Source organism: Leopardus geoffroyi, chromosome B3 (genome assembly GCF_018350155.1).
Source record: "Leopardus geoffroyi isolate Oge1 chromosome B3, O.geoffroyi_Oge1_pat1.0, whole genome shotgun sequence".
Taxonomy (NCBI): Eukaryota; Metazoa; Chordata; class Mammalia; order Carnivora; family Felidae; genus Leopardus; species Leopardus geoffroyi.
The window spans coordinates 125436754-125454236 of record NC_059337.1 but is presented as its reverse complement, the minus strand read 5'-3'; the positions used below and the strand labels follow the sequence as shown (position 1 = coordinate 125454236).

At 37.4% G+C, this 17483-nt stretch overlaps 1 protein-coding gene across 10 annotated transcripts in view; it reads left to right on the top strand.

The window, feature by feature from the left end:
• Positions 1-17483, top strand: part of CEP128 (centrosomal protein 128) — a 398658-nt gene that overhangs the window by 42375 nt on the left and 338800 nt on the right. The window lies entirely within an intron of this gene.

Sequence of the window (17483 nt, the reverse complement as noted above, 5' to 3'; positions counted from 1 at the left end):
TCTAGTTCAGTTTTCTATCTTTTCTTTTGTGGTTAGTTTTTGTTTGTTTTTTTTTTTTAATCTGTTTAAGAAATTGTTCCCTATCTTCAGAACATGAAAATATTTTCTTATGTAATGTTCTAGAAGCTTATTGTTTCAACTTTTACATAAAGACTTAGTACGTACTTGGAATTGGTAAGTTGTTCAAGGTGTGAAGTAGGGATCATACATTTTATTTTTTTTTTTTAATTTTTTTTTTCAACGCTTATTTATTTTGGGGACAGAGAGAGACAGAGCATGAACGGGGGAGGGGCAGAGAGAGAGGGAGACACAGAATCGGAAACAGGCTCCAGGCTCCAAGCCATCAGCCCAGATGCCCGACGCGGGGCTCGAACTCACGGACCGCGAGACCGCGACCTGGCTGAAGTCGGACGTCCAACCGACTGCGCCACCCAGGCGCCCCGGGATCATACATTTTATATGAATATCTATTGATGCAGTTTCATTTATTGAAAGAATCAGCCCTTTGTTACTGCTTTACAGTCCTGTCTTGGTCATACACCAAATGTTCACATTTGCAGGCTTCTGTTTCTGTATTTGATCCTGTGGTTCATTCGTCTATTCCAGTGCCCATATCACATGGTCTTGATTACTGTTACTTAATGATAAGTTGTGCTATAGTAGAGTTAGTCTTTTTTGTTTGTTTTTATTAAATATAATTTATTGTCAAGTTAGCTAACATACAACGTATGCAGTGTGCTCTTGGCTTTGGGAGTATATTCCCATGATTCATCGCTTACATACAATACCCACTGCCCATCCCAACAAGTGCCCTCCTCAATGCCAATCACCCATTTCCCCCTCTTCCCTGCCCCTCCCATAAACTCTCAGTTTGTTCTCTGTATTTAAGAGTCTCTTATGGTTTGCCTCCCTCTCTCTTTGAAACTATTTTTTTCCCTTCCCTTCCCCTATGGTCTCCTAAGTTTCTCAAGTTCCATATGTGAGTGAAAACATATGATATCTGTCCTTGTCTGACTTATTTCACTTAGCATAATACCCTCCAGTTCTATTCATGTTGCAAATGTCAAGATTTCATTCTTTCTCATTGTCAAGTAGTAAGTATACCATTGTATGTATAAACCATATCTTCTTTATCTGTAAGTTGATGGACATTTGGACTCTTTCCATTATTTGGCTATTGTGGAAACCATTGCTATAAACATAGGGGTTCATGTACCCCTATGAATCAGCACTTGTGCACCCTTTGAATAAATTCCTAGTAGTGCCATTGCTGGGTTGTAGGATAATTCTATTTTTAATTAAGGGACCTCTACACTGTTTTCCAGCGTGGCTGCACCAGTTTGCATTCCCTCCAACAGTGCAATTGGATTCCCATTTTTCCACATCCTTGCCAACATCCGTTGTATCCTGAGTTGTTAATTTTAGCCACTCTGATCAGTATTATGTGTTATCCCAATATAGTTTTGATTTGTATTTCCTGATGATGAACAATGTTGAGCATCTTTTCATGTGTCAGCCATTTGGATGTCTTCTTTGGAAAAGTGTCTATTCATGTCTTCTGCCCATTTCTAAACTGGATTGTTTTTCGGGTGTTGAGTTTGTAAGTTCTTTATAGATTTTGGATACTAACCCTTTATCCGATATGTCATTTGCAAATATCTTCTCCCATTCTGTCAGTTGTCTCTTAGTTTTGTTGATTGTTTCCTTTGCATTGCAGAAACTTTTTACCTTGATGAGGTTCCAGTAGTTCATTTTTGCTTTTATTTCCCTTGCCTTCGGAGATGTGTTGAGTAAGAAGTTGTTGTGGCTGAGGTCAAAAAGGTGGTTGCCTGTTTTCTCCTCTAAGGTTTTGATGGTTTCCTGTCTCATGTTTAGGTCTTTCATACATTTTGAGTTTATTTTAATGTATGGTGTAAGAAAGTGATGCACGTTCATTCTTCTGCATGTTGCTGTCCAGTTCTTTCAGTACTGTTTGCTAAAGAGACTGTCTTTTTTTCCATTAGATACTCTTTCCTGTTTTTTCAAAGATCAGTTGGCCACACATTTGTGGGTCCAATTCTGGGTTCTATTCCATTGGTCTATGTGTCTGTTTTTGTGCCAGTACCATACTGTCTTGATGATTACAGCTTTGTAGTAGAGGCTAAAGTCTGGGATTGTGATGCCTCCCACTTTGGTTTTCTTTTTCAACATTACTTTGGCTATTCGTAGTCTTTTGTGGTTCCATACAAATTTTAGGATTGTTTGTTCTGCTCTGAGAAGAATGCTGGTGCAATTTTGATTGGGATTGCATTGAATGTGTAGATTGCTTTGGGTAGTATTGACATTTTAACAATATTTATTCTTCCAATCCATGAGCATGGAATGTTTTTCCATTTCTTTGTGTCTTCAAATTCCTTCATAAATTTTCCATAGTTTTCAGCATACAGATCTTTCACATCTTTGGTTAAGTTTATTCCTAGGTATTTTATGGTTTTGGGTGCAATTGTAGATGGGATTGATTCCCTGATACCTCTTTTTGTTGCTTCATTATTGGTGTATAGAAATGCAATTGATTTCTGTACATTGATTTTGTATCCTACAACTTTGCCAAATTCATGGATCAGTTCTAGCAGCTTTTTGATGGAATCTTTCAAGTTTTCCATGTAGAGTATCATGTCATCTGTGAAGAGTGAAAGTTTGACTTCTTCTTTGCCAGTTTGGATGCCTTCTATTTCATTTTGTTGTCTGATTGCTGAGGCTAGGACTTCCAACACTATGTTAAACAAGAGTGGGGAGAGTAGACATCCCTGTCATGTTCCTGATCTTGGGAAAAGCTCTCAGTTTTTCCCCATTGAGGATGATATTAGCTGTCGGCTTTTCACATATGGCTTTTATGATGTTAAGGTATCTTCCTTCTATCCCCACTTTCTTGAGTTTTTATTAAGAAAGGATGCTGTATTTTGTCAAATGCTTTTTCTGCATCTATTGCCAGGATCTATGACAGGATCATATGGTTCTTATCCTTTCTTTTGTTAATATGATGTATCACATTGATTTGTGAATATGGAACCAGCCCTGCAATCCAGGAATGAATCCCACTCAACCTTGGTGAATAATTCTTATACTGTTGAATTCGATTTGCTACTATCGTGTTGAGGATTTTTGCATCCATGTTCATCAGGGATATGGGCCTATAATTCTCCTTTTTAGTGGAGTCTCTGTCTAGTTTGGGAATCAAGGTAATGCTGGCTTCATAGAATGAGTCTGGAAGCTTTTCTTCCATTTATTTATTTATTTGTTTATTTTTGGAACAGCTTGAGAAGGATAAGTCTTAACTCTGTTTTAAATGTCTGGTAGAATTCCCCTGGGAAGCCATCTGGCCCAGAACTCTTATTTGTTGGGAGATTTTTGATAACTGATTCAATTTCTTTGCTGGTGATGTGTCTGTTCAAATTTTTTATTTCTTCTCATTTGAGTTTTGGTAGTATATGGGTGTCTAGGAATTTGTCTATTTCATCCAAGTTGTCCAGTTTGTTGGCATATAATTTTTTGTAGTATTCTCTAATAATTGTTTGTATTTCTGTGGTGTTGGTTGTGATCTCTTCTCTTTCATTTGTGATTTTATCTATTGGCATTCTCTCTTTTCTTTTTGAGACGTCTGGCTAGGGTTTATCAATTTTGTTGATTCTTTCAAAAAACCAGCTCTTAGATTTATTGATCTGTTCTGTTTTTTTGTTTTTTGTTTTTGTTTTTGTTTTTGAATTCTAAATTGTTTATTTCTGCTCTAATCTTTATTATTTTTCTTCTTCTGGCTTTTTTTTTTTTTTGTCTTTTTCTTTTTGTTTTTTTTTGTTTTTTGTTTTTTAGGTTTTTTTTTTGCTGTTCTTTTTCTAGTTCCTTTAGGTGTATGATTAGGTTTTGTATTTGGGATTTTTCTTGTTACTTGAAGATAGGCCTGAATTGCCTCTTAGGACTGCCTTTGCTGCATCCCAAAGGGTTTGGACTGTTGTGTTTTCATTTTCATTTGCTTCCATATATTTTTAAATTTCTTCTTTAATTGCCTGGTTGGCCCATTCATTCTTTAGTAGGATGTTCTTTAACCTTCATGCATTTCGAGGCTTTCCAGATTTTTCTTGTGGTTGATTTCAAGTTTCTGAAAATGTGTATCATATGATCTCAATTCTTTTATATTTATTGGGGGCTGTTTTGTAATCCAATATGTGATCTATCTTGGAGAATATTCCATGTGCAGTGCATTCTTTTCCAGTGAGAAGAATGTGTATTCTGCTTTTGGATGAAAAGTTCTGAATATATCTGTCAAATCCATCTGGACAGTGGTCCAAGGCCATTGTTTCATTATTGATTTTCTTCCTAGATGATCTGTCCATTGCTATAGTAGAGTATTAAAGTCGCCTGCAATTACTGTATTCTTATCAATAAGATTGCTTTGTGATTATTTGATTTATGTATTTGGGTGCTTTCATATGGGGGACATAAACATTTACAGTTGTTAGTTCTTGATGGATAGACCCCATATTTATGATATAATGCCCATCTTCATCTCGTTATAGCCTTTAGTTTAAAATCTAGTTTGTCTGATAGAAGTATGGCTACTCCAGCTTTCTTTTGACTTCCAGTAGCATGATAGATGGTTCTATATCCCCTCACTTGTAATCTGAAGGTGTCCTCAGGTCTAAAATGAATCTCTTGTAGACAGCATATAGATGGATCTTGGGTTTTTTTTTTTTTTTTTTTTTTTTTTTTTTATCCATTCTGATATCCTATGTCTTGATTCGGGCATTTAGTCCATTTACATTCAGACTGATTTTGAAAGATATGGATTTAGTGTCACTGTGTTATCTATAGGTTTCATGCTTGTGGTGATGTCTGGTCCTTTGTAGTCTTTGCAACATTCCACTCACAGAGGCACACTTAGGATATCTTGGGCTGGTTTAGTGGTCATGAACTCTTTCAGTTTTTGTTTGTCTGGGAAAGCCTTTATCTCTCCTATTCTGAATGACAGTCTTGCTGGATAAAGGATTCTTAGCTGCATATTTTTCCTATTCAGCATGTGGAATGTTTCCTGCCACTGCTTTCTGGCCTGCCAAGTTTCAGTAGACAGGTCTGCTACTATCCTTATGTATCTACCCCCTTTGTAGGTTAAGCCCATTTGTCCCTCGCTGCTTTCAGAATTCTCTCTTTATCTTTTGTTTTATTATTTTTTTAATGTTTATATATTTTTGAAAGAGAGAGAGACAGAGTGTGAGCAGGTGAGGGACAGAGAGAAGGGAGACACAGAATAGTAGCAGATTCCAGGCTCTGAGTTGTCAGCACAGAGCCCGATGCGGGGCTAAAACTCACGAACTGCGAGATCATAACCTGAGCTGAAGTTGGATGCTTATCTGACTGAGCCATCCAGTCACCCAAGAATTCTCTCTTTATCTTTGTATTTTGCCAGTTTCACTGTGATAGGCTGTGGTGAAGACCTTTTCTTGTTGAATCTGATGGCAGTTCTCTGTACCTCCTGGATTTGGATGTCTGCTTCCTTCCCCAGATTAGGGAAATTCTCAGCTATAATTTGTTCAAGTAAACCTTCTGCCTCTTTCTCTTCTTCTTCTGGAACTCCTATGATACAGATATTACTACGTTTCATTGAATCACTTAATTTTCTAATTCTCCCCTTGTGGTCTAGTATTTTCTTATCTTTTTGTCAGCTTCATCATTTTCTGTATTTTATCTTCTGTTTCATTTATTGTCCCCTCTGTTTCCTCCATCCTTGCTGTCACTGCATCTAGTTTATTTTGCATCTCATTTGCACCTCATTTACAACATTTCTTAATTCATTGTGACTGTATCTTATCTCCTTGATCTCTGCGGCAGTGGATTCTCTGCTGTCTTCTATGCTGTTTGCAAGCCCAGCTATTACTCTTATGACTGTTTTTCTAAATTCTTGATCAGATATATTGTTTATATTTGTTTTGAACAACCTCTAGCTGTCATTTCTTCCTGGAATTTCTTTTGAGGAGAATTCTTTTGTTTTGTCATGTTACCTAGTTTCCTGTCCTTTATATGTTTTAATAACTTGTTATGTGTCCTGTACCTGTGAGCACTACTATATTCAAAAAAGGTCATATACTGTCCTGGGACTGGCCCTTCAGGAGGTGTTTTTGGAGTGTGTTGCATGCTCTCTTTTGTGAGTCTGGTTGCTTTATCTCCCTATTCGTAGTGGTGGTTTGGACCTTCCACCAGGTGTGCTTTGATTTGTGCGTTGAAGAAACTCTGGAAAAAATTTAAAAAGGAGAGGGTGGTGGAAGAAGCCTTATCCCATACAAAGAGAGAGAAATGACAGGGGTGGGGAAAAAGAAAAGAAAAAAAAAAAAGTGACCAGGCAGAAAATCAGAGAAATTATATGGCTTAATCCCAAGAGAGACAGGAAAATAGAGAAGAAGGAGATATGAAAGAGATGTAAAAAGAATAGATTAAAAATGTCTGCTTAAAGAAACCAACAATCAGAGAAGGGAAGAAATGAGAGGAAGAAAAGGAAGAAAAAATGTATATATAAAATAAGAATTGACCAAGAATCAAATCAGAAAATGCAAAACTGGAGAACTGATACCTGATGGTGCCTTGGAACCGGGGGCTGCACTGGTCTTGAGGAGAAGCTGTCTGGTTCCTCAGAGCCCATCCTGCTCTGGTAAATACACAGTTATTAGGCAGGGAGGGGTGGGGTTTGGTGTAGGTGGGTCCGGCCTCCACTGGGAGGCCACTGTCCTGTTCCCTGAAGCCTCACCTTGTTGGTGATGGGGAGAAAAACGATGACAACCTAGTTTCTCCTCCCCAGACCAGGTGTCTCAAACCACTCTGTTCAGGGTGTCCTCACAGTGTTGCGTGGGCGTGAACCCAGTTTGTCCTGCTCCACTGTCTCCCGAGCCTCCCAGCGCTCTGCTGGGATTCAAACCCCCATGTCTTAAAGGATCCTGCTCTGCCCTGGTTCCAGAGTAGTGTCATTCTGCCCAGCCAGCCAACAAAGGGCCTCTGGCTGGCAGGTGCCTGCCGGGTCTTTTGTCCTTGGAATGGCTATATACCTTCTTCCTACAGCATTCAAGGGAAGGAACTGCTCTCTCCTACTTGGCCTCTGAGCTCACTACCCAGCCAGGGGCTGGCTCCGCCTTCCCCCTAGACACACATAAAGGGTGGCAGGCTTCAATCTGCCAGTTGAGGAAGACTCACAACCCTGGATCATGTTAGAAATTGGTTCTTTTTCTGTTTTTTTCTGTTCCCCGGTCCATGGTTTTTCTCTTGTCCAAATACAATCCTACACTTCCACAGCCTCTCTTTCTCTTCCTTTTGTCTCCACAGAAACGGATCCCTCCCCTCCTTGCCTCCCCACCTATTTTATCTTTCCCAATTTGCAGTCACACATCTTTGACCTCACAAGTTGTCACGTGGGCCCCTGGAGATGTTTCTGTCACTCTGTAACCAGGATTCCTGGAATTCCAAGTCTTCTGGCCTCAATACTGCTGTGCTGATGGATGAGGGAAATTCGGGTCCCCCTACTTCTCTGCCATGTTGACTCCTCTCTCTTAGAGTTAGTCTTTTTACTTTGTTCTTCAAGTTTATCTTGTGTAATTTTTACTCTGCATTTCTGCATACATTTTAGAATCAGCATGTGAAATTTTAAAAACCTGGGATCTTGATTAGATTTCATTGTGTCTATAGGTCAACTTAGCATTGAAACGTTTGCAATGTGAGTTTTCCAGTTGATGAACATAGCAAATCCTTCCATTGCTATTTTATAGTGTTTAATCTAGAGGTCTTATGTCTTATACATCATTTTTAAGATTTGCTCTTTGACTTTGATATTTTTATGACACTATAGAGTGTCACTTAATATTAAAAAAATTAACAATCTTTGTCTTTTATTTGGAGGATTTACCCTATTACATTTATGTAAATATTCACTTAATTTATATAAATCTACCATATTATGTTTCCTTTCAGTTGGTTTCACCTGTATTTTTCTTTTTTTACATTTTTTTCTTGTGTCATTTGGATTTACTAGTTTTCTTTAAAAAATTTTTTTTTTAAACTTTATTTTGAGAGAGAGAAAGCGTGAGTCAGGGAATAGCAGAGAGAAAGGGAGAGAAAGAGAATCCCAAGCAGGCTTCACACTGCCAGTGCAGAGCTTGAACCCATGAACTGTGAGATCATAACCTGAGCTGAAGTCAAACATTTAACTGACTGTGCCAGGCACCCGAAGTTTTCATTTAAAAATTTTTTCCAGGGGCGCCTGGGTGGCGCAGTCGGTTGGGCGTCCGACTTCAGCCAGGTCACGATCTCGCGGTCCGTGAGTTCGAGCCCCGCGTCAGGCTCTGGGCTGATGGCTCGGAGCCTGGAGCCTGTTTCCGATTCTGTGTCTCCCTCTCTCTCTGCCCCTCCCCCGTTCATGCTCTGTCTCTCTCTGTCCCAAAAATAAATAAACGTTGAAAAAAAAATTTTTTTTTCCATATTTACTATCTTGGCTATTGTACCTTCTTTTGTTATATTTTCATGGCTAATATAGGTATTAAAACATGCACTCTTAATTTATCAAATCTTAATATAAACTAGCACTTCAAGCTTTTTCCAGAAAATACAAGGATCTAAGAACACCCTAACTCCTTTAACTTGTGTTTCCACTTTCATGTTCTTATTGTCAGTAATTTTCATTCTTTATATAATTGATCCACATAAGACATTACTGTTAATGTTTTATACAGTAATATTTACTCTTTAGCAGTCTTCATTTCTTTCTCATTCCTTTTTGCATTTTGAGATTCCTTTTCTGCCCTAAGAACATAATTTGAAATTTCCTTTACAGTGAATATATACTTGAAAAAATCCAATTTAGAATTTCATTTGGAATGGGTTCTTTGGTGACAGACCCTCTCTGTATTTGTCTGAAATGTCTTTACTTTCTTTGTTGAAAGAGATTTTCACTGGATATAAAATTTGAAATAGTCCTTTTTCTTTTTTCCCTTGTCTGTATTTTGAAGATATTTTATCATTTCTCAGTTCCATTGTTGCTGTTGACAAGTCAGCTGTGAGTCTTGGTGCTTTTTTTTTTAATTTTAATTTTTTTTTTTACGTTTATTTATTTTTTTCAGAGACATAGAGCAAAAGTTGGGGAGGGGCAGAGAGAGGAGACACAGAACCCAAAGCAGGCTCCAGGCTCTGAGCTGTCAGCACAGAGCCCGATGCGGGGCTTGAACTCACAAACCGTGAGATCATGACCTGAGCCGAAGTCGGACACTTAACCCATTGAGCTACCCAGGCGCCCCTGTTGGTGCTTTTTTGATAGTCATATATATTTTTCTCCAATTTGATTTTGAGTTTTTCCTCTTACTCTTTGGTTTTCTGCAATTTTACTATAGTGAGCTTAGTTGTGTTCTTTTGATTTGTACCTATTCCCTTTGTTTCTTAGGTTCATTTTTATAAATTTTTATTCATTTTTTTCATTCTTTATTTTGAATATTTTCTTCTGAACTTTCATATAATTACTTTCTCTTCAGCTTAACCAACTCTATTAATCCACCCACTGCTTATCATGTTTCACTTAGAATTTTCATTTCATCATTTTTAATTTTGTAGTTCTTTGCCAAAATCCTTAATCTATGTATCTGTCTTTCATAACTCCATTGTTAAGATCTTTTTTTTTTAAATTTTGTTAATGTTTATTTATTTTTGAGAGAGAGGGAGAGGCAGAGACAGCACAAGCAGGGAAGGGCAGAAAGAGAGAGGGAGACACAGAATTTGAAGCTGTCTCCAGTCTCCAAGCTGTCAGCACAGAGCCCAATGTGGGGCTTGAACTCACAAGCTATGAGATTATGACCTGAGCTGAAGTCAGAGGCTCAACTGACTGAGCCACCCAGGTGCCCCATCCATTGTCTAGATCTTCTAATGGTCTGTTTTTTTGTATTCTTTCTCATTTTTCTTGGATTTCGATCACAATTGTTTTTGTGTACTGTTTATTTTTGATCAGTTACTTTTGTTTGACAGAAAATACATTTCATTCTTCTTTAAGAATGAATAATTTGATAATTATTGCGTATGAGAGGACATAATTACTTTTTGTTATAGATTAAGAGCTATAGCAATCATGGATTTCCTTGTTATTTTTGCTGAGCTGTTTCAATGTTAAACTTCAGTGCTGGGGTTCAGCTGTTTCTGGTTCACCTTATTGCTAGTGGATAGCTCTTCAGGATTGTAGCCTAAAGGCTGGGTGTGGAGTGGGGGAAGTTTAACTAGGGATCTCCTTCCTTAGAAAGGTACCCAACTCCAGTTTTTCCCCCGTAACTCCACACATTGGTTAAAAACTCTATTTAGCTTCTCAGTGTCACAACTGCTTTTTCTGAAGCAGGCTGTATTTCAGGGAAAAAAGATGGACTAATCTCTCTTACTTTCTTTCTTCTCTTTCATGTTGGTCTCCTATGTCTTCTTTTTTAGCTTTCTAGTGCCTTAAAACTGATTTTTGTTTAAAATATTTCTAGTTTTTCAGTTTCTTTTAGTGGAAGGTTTGGTGTAAATTATCTGATCTGTCATTTATGGAAATGAAACTCTCTGAATGTTTTCATGTGTATCAGATTCTTTTATTATACTTGATATTTCTAATGCTATTTTTGCCAGGACTTGTTATTTTGCAGCTGTAGTATGAAGCTCCTTTTGCTTGGTACATAGGTGCACAACTTGTGAGCATGCTTATAACAAAGACTTTGCTCCAAACTCAGAAATCCTCAGTGTTCTGCTGAGATTTTTTAGTTCTGAGTAAGCTGTGGACATTGTTTATTTGGGATAGTTTGAGTTTGGAGTTTGAAAGTACTGATTTGCATACTGCACATCACATTTGTTAATGGTTCACCTTTCACTACTGACAAAGAACCCATAATGAAGAGTTATCACTTTATTTCTATTTCTTTCATATAGTAAATAAAACTAGTAAGAAGTCTCTACATGGTCAAGGGCATTAATGGGGATCTGACGTGTAATTACTGAGCTAAAAGTTAACAGTTGAACTTAAAAAAGGTCCAACTTCTTTCATACCATTATTACCATGTATCAAGATTTACTACACATCAGATAGACCTATGATTGCACAATTGGATGTCACACTTCACTAACGCTCAGCTCATTGGTGTAATTGGTGTGTATAATTCGCCAGTTTACCCAGCTGTCCAGTGTGCCCAGCTCATCAGGGCATATCCTGTTATATTGTCTAAACTGGAAAATTATACACACTTAATTGTGCGCTGGTTGAATTGTTCATCTGCCAGTTTGTCCCATCAAGTTGTGTTGCTACAGCTTGTTTTGTGTTTTCTGTAATTTCCTTTCAAAGTAAGGGTGTCACCTAAGTGAGGGCATCTCATACATCATGTGGGTGTATGTAGTCCTGATTGAGAAACAATTTGCTAATGCAAAACTTAACAATAATGTTGAATTTTAGAAGGTCTTCTGAAGGCCACATGATGTTTGCTTCTAATTTGTACAAGGCTTAATATAGATTTTTGTGACTCACTTATTCCAATTGAAGTCAACATTTACACTTCATAACTGTTTGACATATTGTGTTGTATTTGTGAATTCATGATAGCATGCTGTCAGAGAAGATGCAGTTTTGTTATTTGAATGTTAAACTTCACAACATCTGCAGCTGTTTCCCATCCAGATTTAAGTTCAAAATACAATTACTAAAGTGAGACATGTTCACTATGGAAAACTTTAAAATACTGTACAAATACAGAAAGAAAAAATGAATGCCTGCCCTTATCTTCCACCAATTTCAGTTCTGTTGGTAACCATTGTTAATCACATTTATTGTGCATTGTTCTAAGGTTACAGTTGCTTATCGTGCATTTTCTCAGTAACTAAAATATATCTTAAAAGTTTACAGGACACAATTTTCTTTGAGAAGCAAAAAGTATTGGTTCCTATCACACATGCCAAGATCTGATTTGTTAATCCTTTGTGACTCATAGAATTTTGTTGGTTTAGTTTCTTTCTTTCATACTTCCCATTGGAAGGGAATAGTTATTGATTATAACATAATATTATGAAAAATATTTTCTGTTAAGACTTAATTTTGGTAATAATCAATATTGCATGGGCCTCATATCACAGGGAAGTTTCAGCTTATTAGTTGTCTCCATTCTACCCATTTGAGTGTGATATGTGTATTTATTAAGTTTGATTATTCATGGAGTAAAAAAGTCTATTTTATTTTAGTTTTCTATAGGGCAGTAACTGTTTAAATTAAAAATGTTCATGTGGATCCAGCTGTTTCTGCAAGAGTTGGTCATTAATTGAACTTTGAGAAATCTGTCGACACTGTATTTAGGATGACATGGTTATTGCATAGATTACAGCAGCAGAATATATAACAAGTATTTACTGAAATGGATTTTAAACCAGCAGATATTGTTCAGGATATGAGGAATCAACATACTGAAAAGCCAGAATACAATCCCATAAACAGAATGCTTTTGCTTCTTTTACCTTCTTTCATTAAATGCTAACATTAAAAGACATTCTAATTTGTATTTTATTATTTTGCTGTTTTTATAACAGCAGATTTAGGGCTTTTTCAGATCTTAGTAATAAATTTAATTGATTCATATCAACTCTGATATGTTACCTTTCCAAATTTTTTCTTGTGGTTGATTTTGAGTTTCATAGCATTGTGGTCTGAAAATATGGGTGGTATGATCTCGATCTTTCTGTACTTCTTGAGGGCTGATTTGTGTCTCAGTATGTGGTCTATTCTGGAGAACGTTCCATGTGCACTGGAGAAGAATGCATATTCTGCTGCTTTAGGATGAAATGTTCTGAATATATCTGTTAAGTCCATCTGGTCCAGTGTGTCATTCAAAGCCATTGTTTCCTTGTTGATTTTTTGACTAGATGATATGTTCATTGCTGTGAGCGGGGTGTTGAAGTCTGCTACTATTATCTGCTATTGAAGTCTGCTATCAATGAGTTTCTTTATGTTTGTGATTAATCGAGTTATATATTAAGGGTGCTTGCACATCTGGTGCATAAATGCTTACAATTGTTAGGTCTCCTTGGTGGATAGACCCCTTGATTATGATATAATGCCCTTCTGCATCTCTTGTTACAGTCTTTATTTTAAAGTCTAGATTGTCTGATACAAGTATGGCTACTCCGGCTTTCTTTTGTTGACCATTAGTATGATAGATGGTTCTCCATCCCCTTACTTTCAATCTGAAGGTGTCTGTATGTCTAAAGTGGGTCTCTTGTAAACAGCATATAGATGGCTCTTGTTTTCTTAAATATTCTGTTACCCTGTGTCTTTCGATTGGAGCATTGAGTCCATTGATGTTGAGAGTGAGTACAGAAAGATATGAATTTATTGCCATTATGATGCTTGTAGAGTTGGAGTTTCTGGTGGTGTTCTCTGGTCCTTTCTAGTCTTTGTTGATTTTGGTATGTATGTATGTATGTATTTATTAATATTTATTTATTTATTTTTTCATCTTTTCTCCCCTCAGAAAGTCCCCCTTAGAATTTCTTGAAGGGCTGGTTTAGTGGTCACAAACTCCTTTAATTTTTGTTTGTCTGGGAAACTTTTTATCTTCCCTTCTATTTTAGTTAACAGCCTTGCTGGATAGAGATTCTTGGCTGCATATTTTTCTCATTCAGTACATTGAATATATCCTGCCACTCCTTTCTGGCCTGCCATGTTTTTGTGGATAGGTCTGCTACAAGCATGATCTGTCTTCCTTTGTCGGTTAAGGACTTTTTTTCCCTTGCTGCTTTCATGATTCTCTCCTTTCCTGAGTATTTTGTGAAGTTGATTATGATATGACTTGTTGATGGTTGGTTTTTGTTGAAACTAGTGGGGTCCTCTGTGCTTCCTGGATTTTGATGTCTGTGTTTTTCCGCAGATTAGGGAAGTTTTCTGCCATGATTTGCTTACATAACCCTTCTACCCCTATTTCTCTCTCTGCCCCCCTATGATTCTGACGTTGTTCCTTTTTAATGAGTCACTGATTTCTCTAATTTTTAAATTGTGCTCTTTTGCCTTTATCTCCCTTTGTTTCTGCTTCATTATTCTCCATAAGTTTGTCCTCTATATCACTGATTCTCTGTTTTGCCTCGTCCATCCTTGCTGCTGCTGCATCCATCTGTGATTGCAGCTCAGTTATAGCATTTTTTACTTCATCGTGACCAGTTTTTACTTCTTTTATCTCTGCAGAAAGGGATTCTAATCTGTTTTCTACTCCAGCTACTATTCTTATTGTCGTGATTCTAAACTCTGGTTCAGACATCTTGCTTGTATCTGCATTGGTTAAGTCCCTGGCTGTCATTTTGTCCTGCTGTTTCTTTTGGCGTGAATTCCTTCATTTTGTCATTTTGAAGGGAGAAAAGGAATTAATGAGGTAGAAAAAATTAAAGTTAAAACAATATTAAAATTAAAAAATTAAAAACACACAAAAAGAATCGAATAAATGATGCTAGATCCTAGGTGTGTTTTGGTCTGGGTGTTGAAAGTGGCTTGATAGATTAGAGAAAAAAGGGGAAAGAAGAAAAAAAAAGGAAATCATTTGAAAATTTGAAAAAATGAATACGCTGAAGTAGACTAAAATGATATGATGGACGTAAACTAGAATTTGGACAAATTTACACAAAAGTAAAAAATATAGTAACAAAATTAAAGAAAAATATTTTTAGTAAAAATGGAAAATCAAAGTGAATTCTTTCTCTTTCTGTATTCAAGAAAGAGAAAAGAAATGAAAAAAAAAAAGTGAATAGATGGACCTGCTAACATACTGAAATACGACTGAAATTACTTCGTTTTACCCTGGATGTCAGACTATGAAGTGCTTTATAGTCCATAAACTAAGCAGGCGGTGAGATTTCTGTTCTTGAAGAGCGAGGTTGGCTCATTTGGGCGGGGCTGAGTTTAACAGCTCAGTTCTCCAGTAGATGGTGCTGCTAGCCTACTGGGGTGGATTGTTGTGGCACTTGTAGGTGCATATGTGCATGTGTGGGAGTGGTGAAAATGGCATCACCCACCTACCCAGTCTCAAGTATTGGAACTGTCTTCTCCTTGATCAGCAATCTCTCACCCGTCCTTTGTCTTCAGCTTTCATCCACTCCCTGCTTTTACACTGTCCATGACTGAGCCCCAGGTTGTACCTCTTTCCCGAGTTTTGTCTCAGATGTGGCCATTTTCCCTGGCCCCTTACTTCTGAGGGACTGCAGCTTTGACCCGTTCTGCCCCTCTGCGGAGGGTCTCACCAAGCAATGGCTGAATGCTGGCCACACCCAGGAAAATTTGCATTACCGTGCTGCTGATGAAGCCCATAGACTGCGGCCAGGTGCCCCCCCGCCCCGGAAAAAGTTCGTTAGATAGTGTAGCAGCAGCATTTCAGGGATTATGGAAAATCACAACACATATTTGGCACTAGTGTTCACCCTTAATGACTTTGTTCCAGGATCAGCGATGTTGCTGTTCTCTGGGGTCTGCTCGGCCCAGGTTGCCTCCCAGCCTCTAGCAAATGTCCTTCCAGCAGTGGAACTGCTTCTCCCCGTGTGGCTCAAGAACCTCCTGGACCCCACTCTTCTCCTGGGGATTTGCTGTTAACCAGAGCACCGCCACGTATTGAGCTGCGGAGTTGCAGACGATCTGCGGTCTCCCTGTTTATAGTCTTAATGGAATTTAAACCCTCTCCTTTCTCTTTTCTCCCTTTTTAGTTCAGTCCCTGTGGCTGTTTCCAATTTTCCACTTTCTCTCCAGCTGCTTTTGTGGGGGGTGTTTTTCCTGTATTCTCCCCACCGTCTCTGTTCTCTCTCCACACTCAAAAGCACCTCTCTGCCCTCTGTGGCTTCTCTCTCAAGTTCACGTCTCCGCACTGCGTACCTTCTGACTTCTGTGGTTCAGGTTGTGCATATTGTTGTGTTAATCCTCAGATCACTTTTCTAGGTGTGCAGGATGGTTTAGTGTTGGTCTGAGTGTATTTCATGGATGCGAGACACAAAAAACTTCCATGCTGTTCGTCCATCTTGGCTCCCTCTACATTCATTGTTTTAGAACTCTTTTTATCTTGTAAAACAAACTATACCCATTAAGTGACAACCCCCCAAACTCCCGTTTTCTAGTCCCTGGACGTCACCTTTCTACTTTCTGTCTGTATGAATTTCACTACTCCAGGTACCTCATATAAGTGGAGTGATACAGTATTTATCTATTTGTGACTGGCTTATTTCACTTATCATAATGTCTCCAAGGTTTATCCATGTTGTAGCATGTGTAAGAATTTTATTCCTTTTTAAGACTTAATAATATTCCATTGTATTGTGTAAATCACATTTGGTCGATCTATTTATCTGTCAGGGGACACTTGGGTTGCTTCCATCTTTTGGCTATTGTGAATAATGCTGCTTATGAACATGGGTCTACAAATAACTCTTTAAGACCCTGCTTTCAATTCTTTTGAGTGTATATCTAGAAATAGAACTACTGGTAACTCTATTTTTATTTTTTAAGGAAGCAACTTACTGTTTTCCATAGGATCTGTACAATTTTATACTCCCACTAACAGTGTACCAGGGTTCCCGTTTCTCTCCAACACCTGTTATTTTCTGTTTTTTTTTTTTTTTTTTTTTTTTTAATTTTGTTGTTCTGTTTTTTTGGATAGCCATCCTAATAAGTGTGAGATGGTTCTGTATTATTTCTGATGAGTGTTGCTATTAGTTGCTTTTTACATTCATAGTGAATATAAAGGTATTTCAATTTTGTAAAAATTGCATGAATTAACCTTTTGTTTTTTTAGTATTTATCCAATATTGTTTTCTGCTACAGTAGGTACTGCATTTATTTCAGATGCAGTAGTAAATTGTTAAATGGGACAAGGTTGATTACTAGGATAAATGAAAAGCTTAATGCTAAAGGATGTTTTGAGTTTTTAGTAAAGTACTGTGAATATCACAGTAAATATCTTAGTTGTTTTTAAGCAGTAGAAATTGGAAACCCAAGAATGATCATTCTTAGTAAATAGTAACTGCTAAATTTTTTGGTAGGATATTTTTGTTCAGTGTTTATTGACGGATTAAACTTATATTGACCAATGTCTTTTTAAAAACCAACTTGATTTGAGCTATAATTTATCATAAAATTAATCTGCTTTATGGGTACAGTTCAGTGATTTTTAGTAAATGTACTGAGTTGTGCAACCATCACCATAATCCAGTTTACAACATTTCCATTGTCCCAGTAAGATTCCTTGTGACCAAGACCCTCCTGGCTATATAGAATTGTTGGCAAAAGATTTCTTATAATGAGGCTGTATTTATTGCTTCTCTTAAATGAATCCAAATGTTTTCTATCCCTTGTATCCTGCTTCACCAAATATACATTGTCAAATAGGTAAATTTTATTTAGGGGTCTGTATAATGATACACATGAAATGTGTTTGAATTTGTACAACTTTTAGCAAGGAAAATCTTGC